The sequence below is a fragment of the Camellia sinensis genome, chromosome 7 (genome assembly GCF_055761805.1).
Source record: "Camellia sinensis isolate YWXY chromosome 7, ASM5576180v1, whole genome shotgun sequence".
Classification (NCBI taxonomy): domain Eukaryota; kingdom Viridiplantae; phylum Streptophyta; class Magnoliopsida; order Ericales; family Theaceae; genus Camellia; species Camellia sinensis.
Window position 1 is genome coordinate 125,866,406 of NC_138967.1, and position 14,625 is coordinate 125,881,030.

The following is a 14,625-nucleotide window of genomic DNA, read 5'->3' on the forward strand; positions in this document are numbered from 1 at the left end:
TTGGCTCGAGCGAGCTTTTATTCGATCGAGCGAGATAGTTTGTTCTTCGCTCGAGCGAGAGTTCCTTCGATCGAGCGTGTGTCTGGTTACAGACCTGAGGGTTTGAGTTCTTCGATCGAGCGAGATTTCCTTCGCTCGATCGAGCTTCTGGGTTGTTGGCTCGAGCAAGGCTTTCTTGGCTCGAGCGTAGATTTTCTGTGTCTGGTCGCTCGAGCGACCAAGTCTTCGCTCGAGCGAGCCTGTCCAGTTTAAATAGGCAGCAGCGGGATTTTAATCAGTTTTTATCCTCTTTTTGATTCTAAAACCCTAGGTCCGACTCCTCTCTCACCCTACTCACCTTCTCTCTTAGATTTGATCCACTTAGGGTGTGTTTCTACCCTAGATCCTTCATTAAAAAGAGTGTGTGAGTCAAGGGCTTCGTTTTAATCTGAATTGTTGGTAGTTCGGAGCACTTTGAAGTTTGGGTCTTCATCTCCATCTTCTCTTTTGGGGCTATTTCTTCGAGGTAGGGATTTCCTACTCCATATTATAGGTTTTGTCCTAAGTTTTGGTATTTTGATATGTTGGGGGTTGTTTGGTAATTTTGGGAAAAACTCTAATTGTTGTAATAAATTAATTTGTATAATTAATTTAGGGAAAATTGGGGAATTTAGTTGAGTTCATGAAATTGAGGAATTTATTAATTAAATGGTGTAGTTGATTTGTTTAATCACTCACCTATGAAAATGTTGGAATTATATTAGTTGATATATTTATTTCTAAGTCTAGAAATAACTGTTTTGGGCTATCGGTGGAGGATAGTCGTGATTGTTGTAGACATTGCATGTGGATTAGGGATAACTGAAACTAATCATATTGGTTGAGTCATTAATATTGACTGTTGAATTAATACAGACATTATATGTATTGATTGTGTGGTGTATATGTTATGTGTTTACATACATTGTTTTGTGTGGGAGGAGATAGGGGATGTACTCCACGGTTTAGGGGAAGATAGGGGATGGACCTCTAAACCGGATTTTGTTTGGGAGGAGATAGGGGATGGACTCCATTAGCATCACTTTATGTGTGCTTATTTATATTGAAGTGTTTTATTTGATACAGCACTAAAATGTGTATCAACTGGAAGTATGAAGTGTTTTGATTTGAGCCTGAGTCTCATTTGTTTGTTGACATTGGAAGAATGTGAATTTGTTATATATAGTTCACTGTTGTAAGTTTGGCCAGGTTCTGAGCCATATTGATAATGTTGGAAAGTAAAACGTGTTTTAGACATTAATGTCATGAAGCTGTATAATGATGTAATTGATTACCTTGGTTAACCATCTATTGAATGCTAATGCTTTATTCAATGCTTATATGTGGTTTAGTATATTTCTGCTGGGCTGTGGCTCACCCTATATGGGAACATCATTTTCAAGTTCAGGTGATAAGCTACCTCCAAGGACTTAGCTTGGAAGGACTTGGATCTAGAAGACTATTTACAGTTGTTTGCTTTTATTTGTTAGTACATGTAAACATTCAAGCCTAGGGCTTAATTTGTAATTGAGTTAGAACTCATACTTTTGTGTCCAAGTGTTGGCTTGGAAAGATGTAAGCCTGTAGGGCATTTAATTTGATGTTACATGTAATGTTTTTATTTGGTAATACTCTGATGAATAAATTAGTTAATTGTTTTCTTTAAATAATGCATGTCAATGATATATATATATAATGGGTTAATTTTGAGGGCGTGACAATTATTATGTATTTTATATTCTTACTTAAAATATTTAGTTATATTTTATATTTTAAATTAATCGTTAATTATATTGTATTTTATTTTATTTTAATTAACATATTAATCTTTTTGTTGTATTAATTTCATGTTATTTTTTCAAAAAACTAAACCCATTTTAAAATATTGTGTGTAATACACCTTCCGTCAATTTGAATGAAAAAATTAACAACACTTTAATCCTCCAAAATTACTTGGGAATTTTCTAACTATATTTAAATCATAAGAGGTAAAATGAATTTAATCCCTTTTTTATAACTACTCAGCCAAATCGTTCTCAATTAAATACAAAATTATGTAAAATGAAAAAAAAAAATACACTTTTTTAGAATTTGAAATTGTGAAAAAAAAATTCACTTATAAAATTTCATACTTTTGAGAAATATTTTGTCATGAGACTCATCATCCTTGCATTATAATAGTGTGAATTTTGTAATAAGTGTGGAAGTTGTAAATCTGAACATTTATACTTTTAATTATTAAAATATTATTTAGAACTACGAAAGTTAGTATGAATGCATTTAAAAATATTCACTTCTTAAAATTTTATATTTTTCTAATTTATTGAATGTGTGAATATTTGTATTTTTTAAAAATTCCTAGGTAAATTATAATTTGCACTCCTGCAGTTTGCACCAAATTCCACTTTGGCCCTTATATATGAAATCATGACAATCAAGCCATTACACTTCTAGTCAAATCTTTTGGTCCCTACACATGAAATCGTGATAGTCAACCCTTACATTTCTAGTCAAGTATCAATGTCTCCCTTTTGTTACTCTACCATATAAATCTTTAATAAAGGTCAGTAATGCGACAAACATGTGACTACAAAATAAGAGCAAAGGAGGAAAATCATGCACATTTCATGCCTATACACATCCCAAAATTTACATCATATTTTGTCTATATTCGATTAAAACAAAACATAAATTATGAACAATTAAAGAGACATATTAAGATTTTTTGAAGAAATAGAAATCACAAAACTCTGTTTTTCACAGTAACGATAGAATATTCCTCTTCCCTTTTTTAATTTCTCTGCTACCTTTATTTATTTGAAAAGAGTTATGTTTTCTTTACTTTTTGTCCTAATTTTCTTACATGTTTATCACGTGAGACAAAGTATGTATTGGTGAAAAATAAGGATAATTTTCTTCTCTTATCCTCATTTTGTAGTCACATATTTATCATAAGACTGAATTCCTATTAAAGACTTAAACAATATTGTAACAGAATGGGACATTGACACTTGACCAAGTGCAAGGAGTTGATTGACACAATTTCATGTATAGGGACCAAAGTAGAATTTGACCAAAAGTACAAGGGGTTAACTGTCACGATTTCATATGCAGGGATCAAAGTGAAATTTAGTGTAAAGTATAGGGATGCAAAGGGTAATTTACTCGTGATTTTTTGTGATTTTCAATATTAATCCTAACAAAATAAGACAAACTTTTAATTGGCGAATTGAAAATAGAATAATTTCAAATTATTTATCCAAAAAAATAAAAAAGAACAATTTGAAATTAAAATTGGTTTGTTCACCCTCTTGGCGGAAAATCTATTGACTCCAATATTTCATAATTTTGTATTCTATGGTCATTACCAAATTAACATTATATTTTCTTCTTCGTGATTTGAGATTGGAACATTTTAGCTATCCTATTGTTAAAATATAGTTAGAAAGGCCCCATCTAATTTTGGACCAACACATAACCCTTAATTTCATTAATTATAAATATGAAATGATTGTAATAATCTTAAATCTTATGTTTTATATATATATATATATATATATATTCTTTTTTCCCTCTCTCATATACATAATTTATAATTTCTAAAATCAATTCAATTAAATCATAATCAATCATAAATTGTTAATTATTTATAATAATTCCTAATTTTTTACTCTAGTTTTAATTTAATTATATTTTAAATCAAAATTAATCGTAAAATCCTTAATTATTTATTATAATTCCTATTTTTATCTAATTTTAATTTAATTATAGTTTAGATCACAATTAATCATACATCCTTAATTATTTATTGTAATTCCTAACATCTTAATCTAATTTTAATTTAATTATATTTTAGATCAATCCTTAATAATTATTTATTTTATATGTTAATTTAATTATATTTTAAATCACTCTTTCATTATATTTTATATTTTAGGTCAATCCATAATTATATATTTATTTTATTTTAATTACATCTTAATTTAATTTTAGGTTTGGAGAAGATTGAGATAAAATTGTCTCTTTATTGTGTTAATTTCAATTTATTTTTTTATAATCAAGTCACTTTAAAAAACAGTGTGCGTGATACACCTTCCGTTACTGTGGATGGAAAAATTAACAATTGTATTTTAATCCAAAATCATACAGAACCTTTCTGACCATATAAATGAATTTTGTCTTTAATCCAATTAGTTGATCAAACATAGTTTGGAACTTGTGCATTTAAGTTTGAGAACAAGAATTGAAGATTACAGTAGACAGAAGTTACCTTTATTTAAAGAAATTGTAGAATACATTCACCAAATCATGAATTGAGATAAGCTTGCAAGAGATCTGTTTGTCCACAACAACAAAAATTAATGAGTAGATACATTTTTATGAGATAAGCTTGCAATCTATCTTGGGACAAAAACATATGTGGGAGAATTTGGTGAAATGTATTTCCACATACTACCTAGATATCACCTAAAAATACATATATGGTTCAATATCACTAGAATTGAGCAAATCCAAAATGCTCACGAATCTATTACACAAACCTAGAAAAATGAGCTTGAAATAATGCAGAAACAGAATCTCACTACATGAATATTGTTGCAGTAGAAGGCAACAAAATTAAGAGTTATTATGTTAACAATCACAATAAGAGAGTTTTTGTTATTTCTTGAGCATATGAGTATTTTTTATTAATATAGATTTTATTTTGCTAATCAAAAAATCGAGTTATTTGATCGTTGATGTCAAAGAAGATAAGCCATAATTCTATAACTTTTGCTCCACGTTATATGGATTCTCAACCCCCTATTGTACTCATGTCCATATATTAAGATGTAAGGAAGAAGTCAAAAAAATTATTAGAAGACTGATAAGTGTAGCAAAACGAGATCAAAAAAAAAAAAAAAAGTGTATCAAACAAAATAAATTTAACTTTTATAAAAGAGAAATTTACTTACATTAATTATTAAACAATCACAAGAAAAATGAATAAATGTAGGAAAAATTGGTCAACAATCCCGCTCATTGATTGTTTTGTGGCAGAGATCCAAATTTTGGTTTTTCTTAGTTACAAGCTGACATGCACAACACTTTCTCATTTGCAAGTCTAAACATTTTATGGCAAAGAATTTTTTTGACATATTTACCTTTTTATGTGTAGTGTTCATAAAATTTTAAGATGTTATAACTTTAACTAAATATATCAATTTTTAATAAAATCATATTTTTGGGTATGTTTGGTCTGTGTTTGTAAAGTAATTTTTGAGATAAAAAGTACGAAAACTTGTTTGGTTTGTCTTTTTTCAGAAATGATTTTGGAAAATTATTTTGGGGAGAGAGTTTTAAAAAAAGTGATTGATTTGATATGTATGAGAGAGAGAGTGTGTGATTTTGGAAAGTAGATAACCAAACAAAATTTTGAGATTTTTTTTGAAAAAAATTGTTTGGTTTGATTACTCTTGAAAATTTGTTTATAGAGAATTTTTCCCAAAAATTTTTCTGAAAAACAAACCAATTGTGTTTGTCTTTTCAAGATCTTTAAAAAAAAGATCAATATTAAAAATAAAAAATAAATTTAAAAAAAAACAACAACAACTAAACCTATAGAAAAATAATGAATAGATCTATTTCGAAGCATGTAAAGGCCAAGGAAATTCATGACAATGCAACTATGTAGTATCATAAAAATTATAGATCAATACCATAGAATTGCAATTTTCCCCACCATGGACCAAATGACATGATTTTTTAATGAAATTGTGAAATTCCTTGGCCCAGTATTCTAACTCATGCTCAAGTTGAATCCTTTCATTAATTCTGACTAGTAAGAGAACTCCGTTGATCAACTTTGGTTGGTAAAAAATCTTAACTATGTGATCCAGTTGAAATTTCAACATGAGACAAATCATTCCTTTTAAAGATGTAAGAGCATCTCCAACGGTAGTAGGCATTTTACCTATCTAAATATTCCTATAAAGTATATATTTTATTTTGTCTATCAACTGTTTTATGTTTTTACTCCAACCATACTCTTTATTTTAGCTATTTATCCAAATACTACTAATTTTATAGAATGACACGTCAACAACAAAGATGGAGGGAAATGATCCTAATGATTGAATACATTTTGCCTAGCGTTGAAGGCTAGCTACATGTAGCTAGTGAATATGAATTGAGCCAAAATGCCTAATCATATGCCTAGTGCATTGGAATTGAAAAAAGTGAATCACACTAGGCATTTTAACTAACAAGTATTGTATGCCTAGTGCATTGGAGATGCTCTAAGCCTGCAGAATAAAAAAAAATGATACTACTGAGATTCCAAGATTTTAGCACCGTGAGCAATGTTAGGCATACAAAAAGTTTACCAAAGATTTAACCACAAGAAGGGGTGAGATCCACCCTCATGTGAAACCCATCTAATGTGAATATTTTGTAAAAAATTAAGTAAAATATTTAGCGTTTCTAACATTTTAAATTTGGATATAGAGTGACAGGAGTACGAGCATTGATCGAGTTGGTGGATTAATCGGGACTAGCAAGACGGCTCATGGAAAGATTTGGGATAAGTTTGGGGCGAGAGAAAAAGACGTATAAAGTGTGGATCTCAGCTCTCAAAATTTAAAAGAGATGAATTTTCTCTGGTTCATAATTTGAATTGTATGGAACTAGTCTAGATTGTGAAGTGCATCAAGTGTATTGGTTCAATTATTCGAATAGTTCATTTTGTTCGACACTTCTTATATCATTTTTTTTTTTTAAATAATTAAGTTGATCCGATAATCATAATTTATTCAATTTATCGTGTTTGTCAACAAAAAAATGGACAACAATTGTGTTTTTAAAATACTTCATTTGTTTTTTTTTTATTTATTCATTACAAAAGCAAAAAAAAATAATTATCAAATCGATGTAATTTTTTGTATGGGTAATGTACATGAAGTACCTAATAAAATGAATGGTTCGACGTTGAGATGGGATCCGTAGTCTCGAACAATGATTTCCAATCCAAATTATGGACGGGAAAAGAAACTAGCTCCCAATTTAATAACCAAGGGACTTAAATTTTGAACATCTTTTTATATGGACTTGATCTAATATGAATTTATTCTAACAAATTTGTTTAGCTCCAATTTTCTAAATTCATTTTTTTTTTTTAAATTGAGTTTTTTATTTTTGTGTTTTTTATTTTTAATGAATTTTTTTAATATTTTAGGTAATTATATTAGATGCACCTAAAAAATAAAATATTTGTAAGAAAATATTTAAATAATCAATAAATACATAAAAATATTAAAATATACTGAATTTTTGTATTTTTTTATTTTTGGTATTAATTTTTTATAATTTTTTTCATAAATATTATACTTTTTAATTGCATTTATATTAAGTGTATCTAAAAAGTAAAAAATTTACTTAAAATATTGAAAAAAAAGTTATTAAAAACAAAAAAATATAAAAATATAAAAAAATCAATATCTAAAAAATTGAATTTAAAAAATTGGAACCAAAGAAGATAAAAATTTTCAAAGAGAGAGTGCAGTTACTATTACAATATAAGATATAAATAAATGTTCAAAATATGCTTCTGTACATATCCCTTGACATCTCTCTAGTCATCTAAAGGATTATAGGATTACACCGTCGAATTTTTGGTTTGTGAGCCCCCCTCAACTTCCGTTTCGTTAATTTGAATTATTTATTTTTAAGTACTTGTGTTTAGATTATTCTTGAAAAAATCATATTAATTCAATAAATATAATTATATAATTTTAATGTATCCATCTTAAAAAAATTAATGATATATTTTTTAAATTATATTTGTTATTTATTTTTTAAAAAAATACACAGAAATTATGTGACTACGTTTTATCAATAAATTTATTTTCTTTTTTAAAACTTATCTACACAAAAATACTTAAAAGTGAACTTTTGGAATCCCAAACATAGAGCTTATCGTGGCCTTCCAAAACTTGATAGTCTTCAGAGCCCATTTGCTTTGGGAGACAAGTGTGGGATTGAGATCGGAAGTGAAACGCACTATATGTTATATTTGTTTTGAGAGATGAAAAGGAAATTCATAATCCTATAACCCCGTTTGCTTGGAGAGTTAGAGGGAGAATTGGGATTAGTAGTGAGGTGGAACCTACTAATATTGTGTTTGTTTTGAGAGATGGGGAGGGGATTGATAGTGAGCTCCGGATTAGGATTGGGCTCCCCAAGGAGAGTTGGAGGGGCCTCCAAGACTTAGTATTAGAAAAATAGTCCGACGGACTAGAAATTTTTTTTTATTTTATTTTTTACATGTCAGGCATTTTTTTTTTGAACATTAATGTTTAATTTTTTGTATTTTTTGTTAAGTAAAAATCATTATTTTATTTGTTTTATTTTTTTCTAGAAATTTTTTATTTTATTTTTATTTTTTTAAAATTTTTTACATGTTGGGCATTTTTAAAAAAAATAATTAATGTTTAATGTTTTGTATTTTTTATTTGTTTTATTATTTTATATTTATTTTATATAAAAATAATTTAACAATCCCTACACTACCAACTACCATCGAAACAAACATAATTTTACTTAATCCCCTCACTATTAATCCCCTCACTAACAATCTCTTTATTATTAATCCACTCACTATCAATCTCCTCCATTCTACCTCTAAAAATTAGGGTGTTGGGATTGAGATAAAAGAAGTGGAGATGATGTTAGAAAATTAGTCCCATGGAATTAGATTTTTTTGTTTTTTATTTTTTATTTACATGTTGGGCATTTTTTTAAACATTAATATTTAATATTTTTGTATTTTTTTAAAGTAAAAATCATAATTTTATTTGTTTTAATATTTTATATTTCTTTTCTAGGGTAATAATTTAACAATCCTCACATTAACAACTACCATCAAAGCAAACATAATTTTACTTAGGCCTGGTTTGGGAACAGGCTAATTTAGTAACTTTTTGACTATTTGGCTAAAAAGGAAGGAAAAAAAAACTTATATGCTTGGTATGACTTTTTGGCTAATTACGAAAAGATGTGCAAAAAGAAGAGAGAAAAGTGAATCTTTGACTTGTTGGTATGAGTTGTTGGCTTTTTGGCTAAAATGGTAATTTTTTGACTTTTTGGCTAAAAAGGTAAGTCCCCAAACGGGGCCTTAATCCCCTCACTATCAATCACTTCCATTCTATCTCTAAAAACAAACGGGACCTCAAATCTATATAGCACTCATTTGGCATATAGTTGGGTTGGATTTTTGGCTAAAATTGTCCCCAAAAAAAAAAATAAACTAAAAAATCAATAAGACAAAATATCACATCCAAATTATAATCATTTCATTTTTTCTCTCACAAAAATCAAAAAAGTCAAAAAGTCCATCCCAAACTAGACTTTTTAACTCGAGGCCAAAAAGTCAATCCACATCTCAAACAAAACCTAATATAGCAAGAAAGTTTTTGAAAATGTACAAAATGTACCAGAGATATATTTTGTTTCAATGATTCAGATTGTCTCATCCAAAATTCAATCGTTGAGATGTCTTTATTTTTCGCCCAAATGCTCTCACTCTCTCTCCTCTTAAATCATCACTCAGCAAAACCTCTTTGCTCTCTCTCACCTCAAAATCTAAGCCCAAACCTCTCTCTCCTCTACCTCTCCCCTCTTTGTCCTCCACCTCTCCTCTTGCGACGCTCCCACCAACTACCACAACCACCAACCACCCCACCACCACCGCCTCTCATTTTCTCTCGCTCTCATTTTATCGTCTCTCTTCTCTGGTGGCTGTTCATCCAGCAAAATGAAAATGGCCTCATCCCCATTCTCTCTCTCTTTTCTCTCTGAAATCTAATCTCTCTCCCTATACATCACCACTCTTCATTCTTTTTATTAAACCCATCTTATTTGCTACCCATCTCATTTTCTCTCTCTCAGATTTCCATTCTCCCAAATCCATAATTATTTTTTTAATCACAACCCGTCCTCCACAATTGATTAATTAAACCCATCACCCTTCCCAAATTTTTTTTTTTTTTAATCACACTCATGTTGTTCTCTCTCCCACCACACTTATCTCATTATCTCTCACAGGTCATTTGTTTTTTTCTATCTATCCAAGTTAAGACCCAAACGCGAAGAGATGCCCTACCTCTTTCAAACCCACAACACTTTTTTAATATTTCAACCTTTTCTTTTTTCTTTTTTTTCTTCACCCCACCTAGGCATATCTCTCACGAGTCCGGATCCTCTCCAGCTTTCCTCTCCTGCCTCCCTATCGGGCAACGGTCTAGATTGGACCACAACATCCCATTCAAAATGTGCGGCTGAGATTAGTTTTAAAAAAAAAATTAACTCACTGACAACACGTCCCACCATTCTCTCTCTCTCTCTCTCTCTCTCTCTCTCTCTCTTATTTCTAATAAAAAATTAAAAAAACTATTTTAATTTTTTTATTTTATTTTCATAAGATATACTTCTTTTGTCCCAAAATTTAGTCCCTTCTTTTATTTTTTATTATCTCAAAATATTAGTCTACTTTCAAAAATTAAGGACAAAAATAATATAAATTTTCTATTTTGTCATTCTTTTAAATTCATTAATAATATAAAAAGTATAATTATGACAATTAATATTCTCTAAAAAAATATACTATCAAAGGGCAATTTTGAAAATTTAATTTTTTTAAGGTGCAATAATTGTACTATCAAAAAAAATTAAATTCTTCAAAAGGAACTATTATTTTGGGACGAAGAGAGTATATATATAATCTTTAATATGAAATTTTGATTTTATCATTTCTAATAAAAAATTTAAAAACCGTTTTAATCGTTTTCATTTTATTTTCATAAACATATATATATATATATATATATATAATTTTTAATATAAAATTCTAATTTTATAAAATTAGTATCATTAAAAATATACAATAAAGAAAAAGTGTATTTGGTTTGCACCTATACATAGATTAAATTTGTGTTTTAAAGAAAATAAAAACATATTTGATTTGCACCTATGCACAGATTGAATCTGTTTTTTTTATTTCCTTTAAAAAAAATTATAAACTTGTTTGGTTAATAAAATGGTGGGACATGTTGTTAGTGAGAGAATGGTGGGACATGTTGTTAGTGAGTTAATTTATTTTTTTATTTTTTAAGCTAATCTCATCCGCACATTTTGAATGGGATGTTGTGGTCCAATCTGGATCGTTGCGCGACGTAGAGGCAAGAGAGAAAAGCTAAAGAGGTTCCGGACTCATCTCTCACGAGTCATTATTTTTATTTCTATAACCCGGGCAATTACCACTTGCATGTAACTCAATCACCTTATCCCACCATTTTTTTTTTTTTTTTTTGACAAATTATTCACCTACTTTTGTCTCCTCATATTTACCCCAACTTTTGTCCCACCAACTTTTGAAAAGTTGAAGCTTCAACTCTCTGCTGGAAGCAAAGAGTTCAATGTACAAAACCCAAAACAATAATGCAAGCATGACTTCGAGCAATGTGTGGTGGCCCAAAACAATAATGCAAGCATGACTTCGAGCAATGTGTGGTGGGGGTGACAGATCCCACGGGAGTTTTGTCTCCCTACAAAATGTTTTATTTTATATTATTCAATTTACTAATTGCTAACAATAAAATTTATAATATCTTAAAATTTTGTAACAAAAATCATAATTTTATCTCACCATAAATCATAAATTTAAATAATGTTGAATAAAATTGAGATATTTATTCACAACTTCTTTTTTATCTATTTTGTTTAAATTATTTTTTTATATTCCAATAAATCTTATGAACGACATAGTTACTAAAATATTCTTAATAATAATAAGGTAAAGTGCATTAATGTTAACAGTGTGAATGTACCGTAATATAAATATTCACACTATTCACACTGTCAAATATAAATGTTCACATCACTAAATTGTTAAGGGTTTAAAAAATCTTTGTAAGTGTACAATTGTTCAAAAAATACCTTAAATTTGAGAATTATGATTTAGTGAATCAAATGTCCAAATAATAAGACTTAGAATACAAGAATATGTCATGTATTAATTAGAATACAAATACTTCAAATAAGATTTCCTAATAAATTTCCCAACTAAATTTTGAGTATATATTTATCGTATTATTCGGTCCAGACACACAACTACACCCATTTTCATACTATCAATGTAACAAAAATGATTTAGACCTCTAAAAGAAGAGCTCTAATAGAGCACTAATTTGTCTTTTTCTTCCCTCTTTTTTGTCTTTTACTTCACTATTTTTTTTTTTTTTATTGGTTGACAGCTCATTAGAGCTGTCCTTTTGCAGCTCTAATTAGAGCTCCGGAGCATGACCCATCAATGTAATATACTAACATAGCTTTCGTTGAATGAATGCAAATTTCAAACAAGGAAATAACACTGTATTTGGATATAGATTTCAATAGAAATTTGAAAATAAAAGAGAAATGAAAAAAAAAAAAAATTAGCTTATATTTTATTAACAATTGTCTCACCTTTTCCTTTTTTTCTTTTTTTTCTTTTTCTAAATTCATACCTAAATCTATGATTCAAAGAGATTGATTTGAAAAAGAAAAAGGAACTTAGGTAGATTTTTACCTCTCAAATGATGTCAAGAATAACCCGATCTAGATATGAATGATAAAATTCCAACACCATCAATCTTACTCAATCTGGAGTCATGGTGAGATAGAGAGATTCAACTTTGAATGAAGGGTGTACAGAAAAGAAAATTCTGCACAAATATAAAAAAAATCATGGAGGAGGTAACACTTTACTTTAATCATGTATTGATGCCAAGAAGATCTATGAAAATATTCATAGAAAAGAGTACATAATTTAAATAAATAAGTCCGCAAAATAAAAAGAAATACCTCTAAGATCTCAAGATTTTAGCACCATGTGAGATTTTAAATATCTTTCCTTGTCACCAACAAGATTCACAAGAATTTCCAAATCAGTATTCTTCAGCTTTGCATAGCTTAATGTCTTACCAAACCTTAACAATAAAAAAATTGAAAACTATAGCTTTTGCAAAATGTATTTATCAAATTGAAACAGAACATGATCAACCCATGAAAAAAGAGAAATGAAACAATAACTATCAGTCAAAGTTTTGATGTAAAAGTTTATAGTGGTTTGTTTAAACGAAGGATGAGACGAAACAACAATAATTTAAGCAAAGAATAGCTCACCTTATCTTTTTGCTCACCTATCTGCAGATCTTGCAAATTGTAAGTAATGAATAGAAGAAGAAATATATATATCGCACGTTTGTTTTAAGAGATAGGTTGACTGAGATTGTTAGGAAGAGGTTAAAAAAAATTGTGTTTATTTGATAAATAGTAGATTAATAATAGTTTCTATTTATTTTATGAGATAAGAATAAGATTAATTATGTAAAATTTTAAAAATACCCTTATTGTATTATTATCAAATTTGGATTTATACAAATTAATAAATGCATTAAATATTTTAATATTAAAAATTATATTTCATATATATATTTTTTTGGGTACTATTTTATTATTTTTTTAATATAATTTTTTTTGGTATAAATATTATTTTATACTATTATATTTTTATATTAAAAATTATTTTTATATTAAATTATTTTGATATAAAGAATGGAGTAAAAAATAGTGGAATAAAAAAAAATAGTAAAGAAAAGACCAAATTAATCAAGTAGAATAAATAAATTAGGTAGGATAATAGAGGGCAAAATAGTAAATCCTCCTCTAATTCCAAGGGATTGTTTTTCTAATATCATCTCCCATGAAAAATTATTAATCTCATCCATAGACACCTATCATAGTCCCAAAGTATTGTGAATCTCCTTCCCCATTTCGTAAACAAACACAATATTAGTGGACCCCACATCCATCTTAATCCGATCTCACTTCCTATAACCCCAAAAAAGGGGACCATGATATACTTAACATTTATCTAGAGCCAAACACGCTCCTAAGTTAAACTTCACTTAGGATATCTAAACTCAATTCCAAACTTGATTGTAGGTGTGACCAAACACCACCTTTAAAAAAAAAAAATGCAGATCTTTATTTTATTTTGTCTTCATTCTTCTCTCTCTAACTTCTCTATACCTTTCTCTTATTTTCCCTTACTTTCTTGTTGGCCAAACACCTCACATTTGCTCCACCCTTACACCATCACCTCAACCCACCATCTCTACCACGGTCGGCCATGTTACCTCATCGGAAAAAGCTCTGATCATCCACTTCTCTTTCTTCAAAAATAGCACAATAGAAGTTCTAACTCTAAAATTTTCTTAACCTCTTGGACGATCAAAGCTTGAATTTTCTTTTCTTGAGGGATTAGAGGCTTTTAGGGGCTATTTGGCATACACTATATAAGTCTACTTATTTAGATAACTACACTTATTGGATCACATTACCTCTTTATTTTTCTTCACATATTTTTGTAAAAAGTCAAAAAATGTACTTATTTAAATCATCTCAAATACCCCTTTAATTGATAAGAATATCTCTCTAAAAGGTTTAATTTAATGTTTTACATTTTTAGAGTTTGAAATGGTGATTTCTAGATTTATGGTGATTTAGTTTTAGTTATTGAGTTTTATACTT

General features: G+C 28.6%; 1 protein-coding gene across 9 annotated transcripts in view; it reads right to left on the reverse strand.

The window, feature by feature from the left end:
• LOC114286514 (uncharacterized) overlaps window positions 1–13,357 on the reverse strand; it is a 95,702-nt gene extending 82,345 nt beyond the window's left edge. For 6 of the 9 annotated variants that reach the window (XM_082879309.1, XM_082879306.1, XM_082879305.1 and 3 more), the window contains exons 1-4: window positions 13,216–13,357; window positions 12,895–13,019; window positions 12,620–12,755; window positions 4,289–4,353 (exon numbers count right to left, since the gene is read on the reverse strand). The gene's annotated coding sequence lies outside the window, so the exon portion shown is untranslated. Of the gene's footprint in view, window positions 1–4,288; window positions 4,354–5,717; window positions 5,948–12,619; window positions 12,756–12,894; window positions 13,020–13,215 lie in introns of those variants that run through there. The other 3 variants (XM_082879307.1, XM_082879304.1, XM_082879302.1) reach the window with 2 other exon arrangements.
• Between the last annotated feature and the right edge of the window lie 1,268 nt (window positions 13,358–14,625).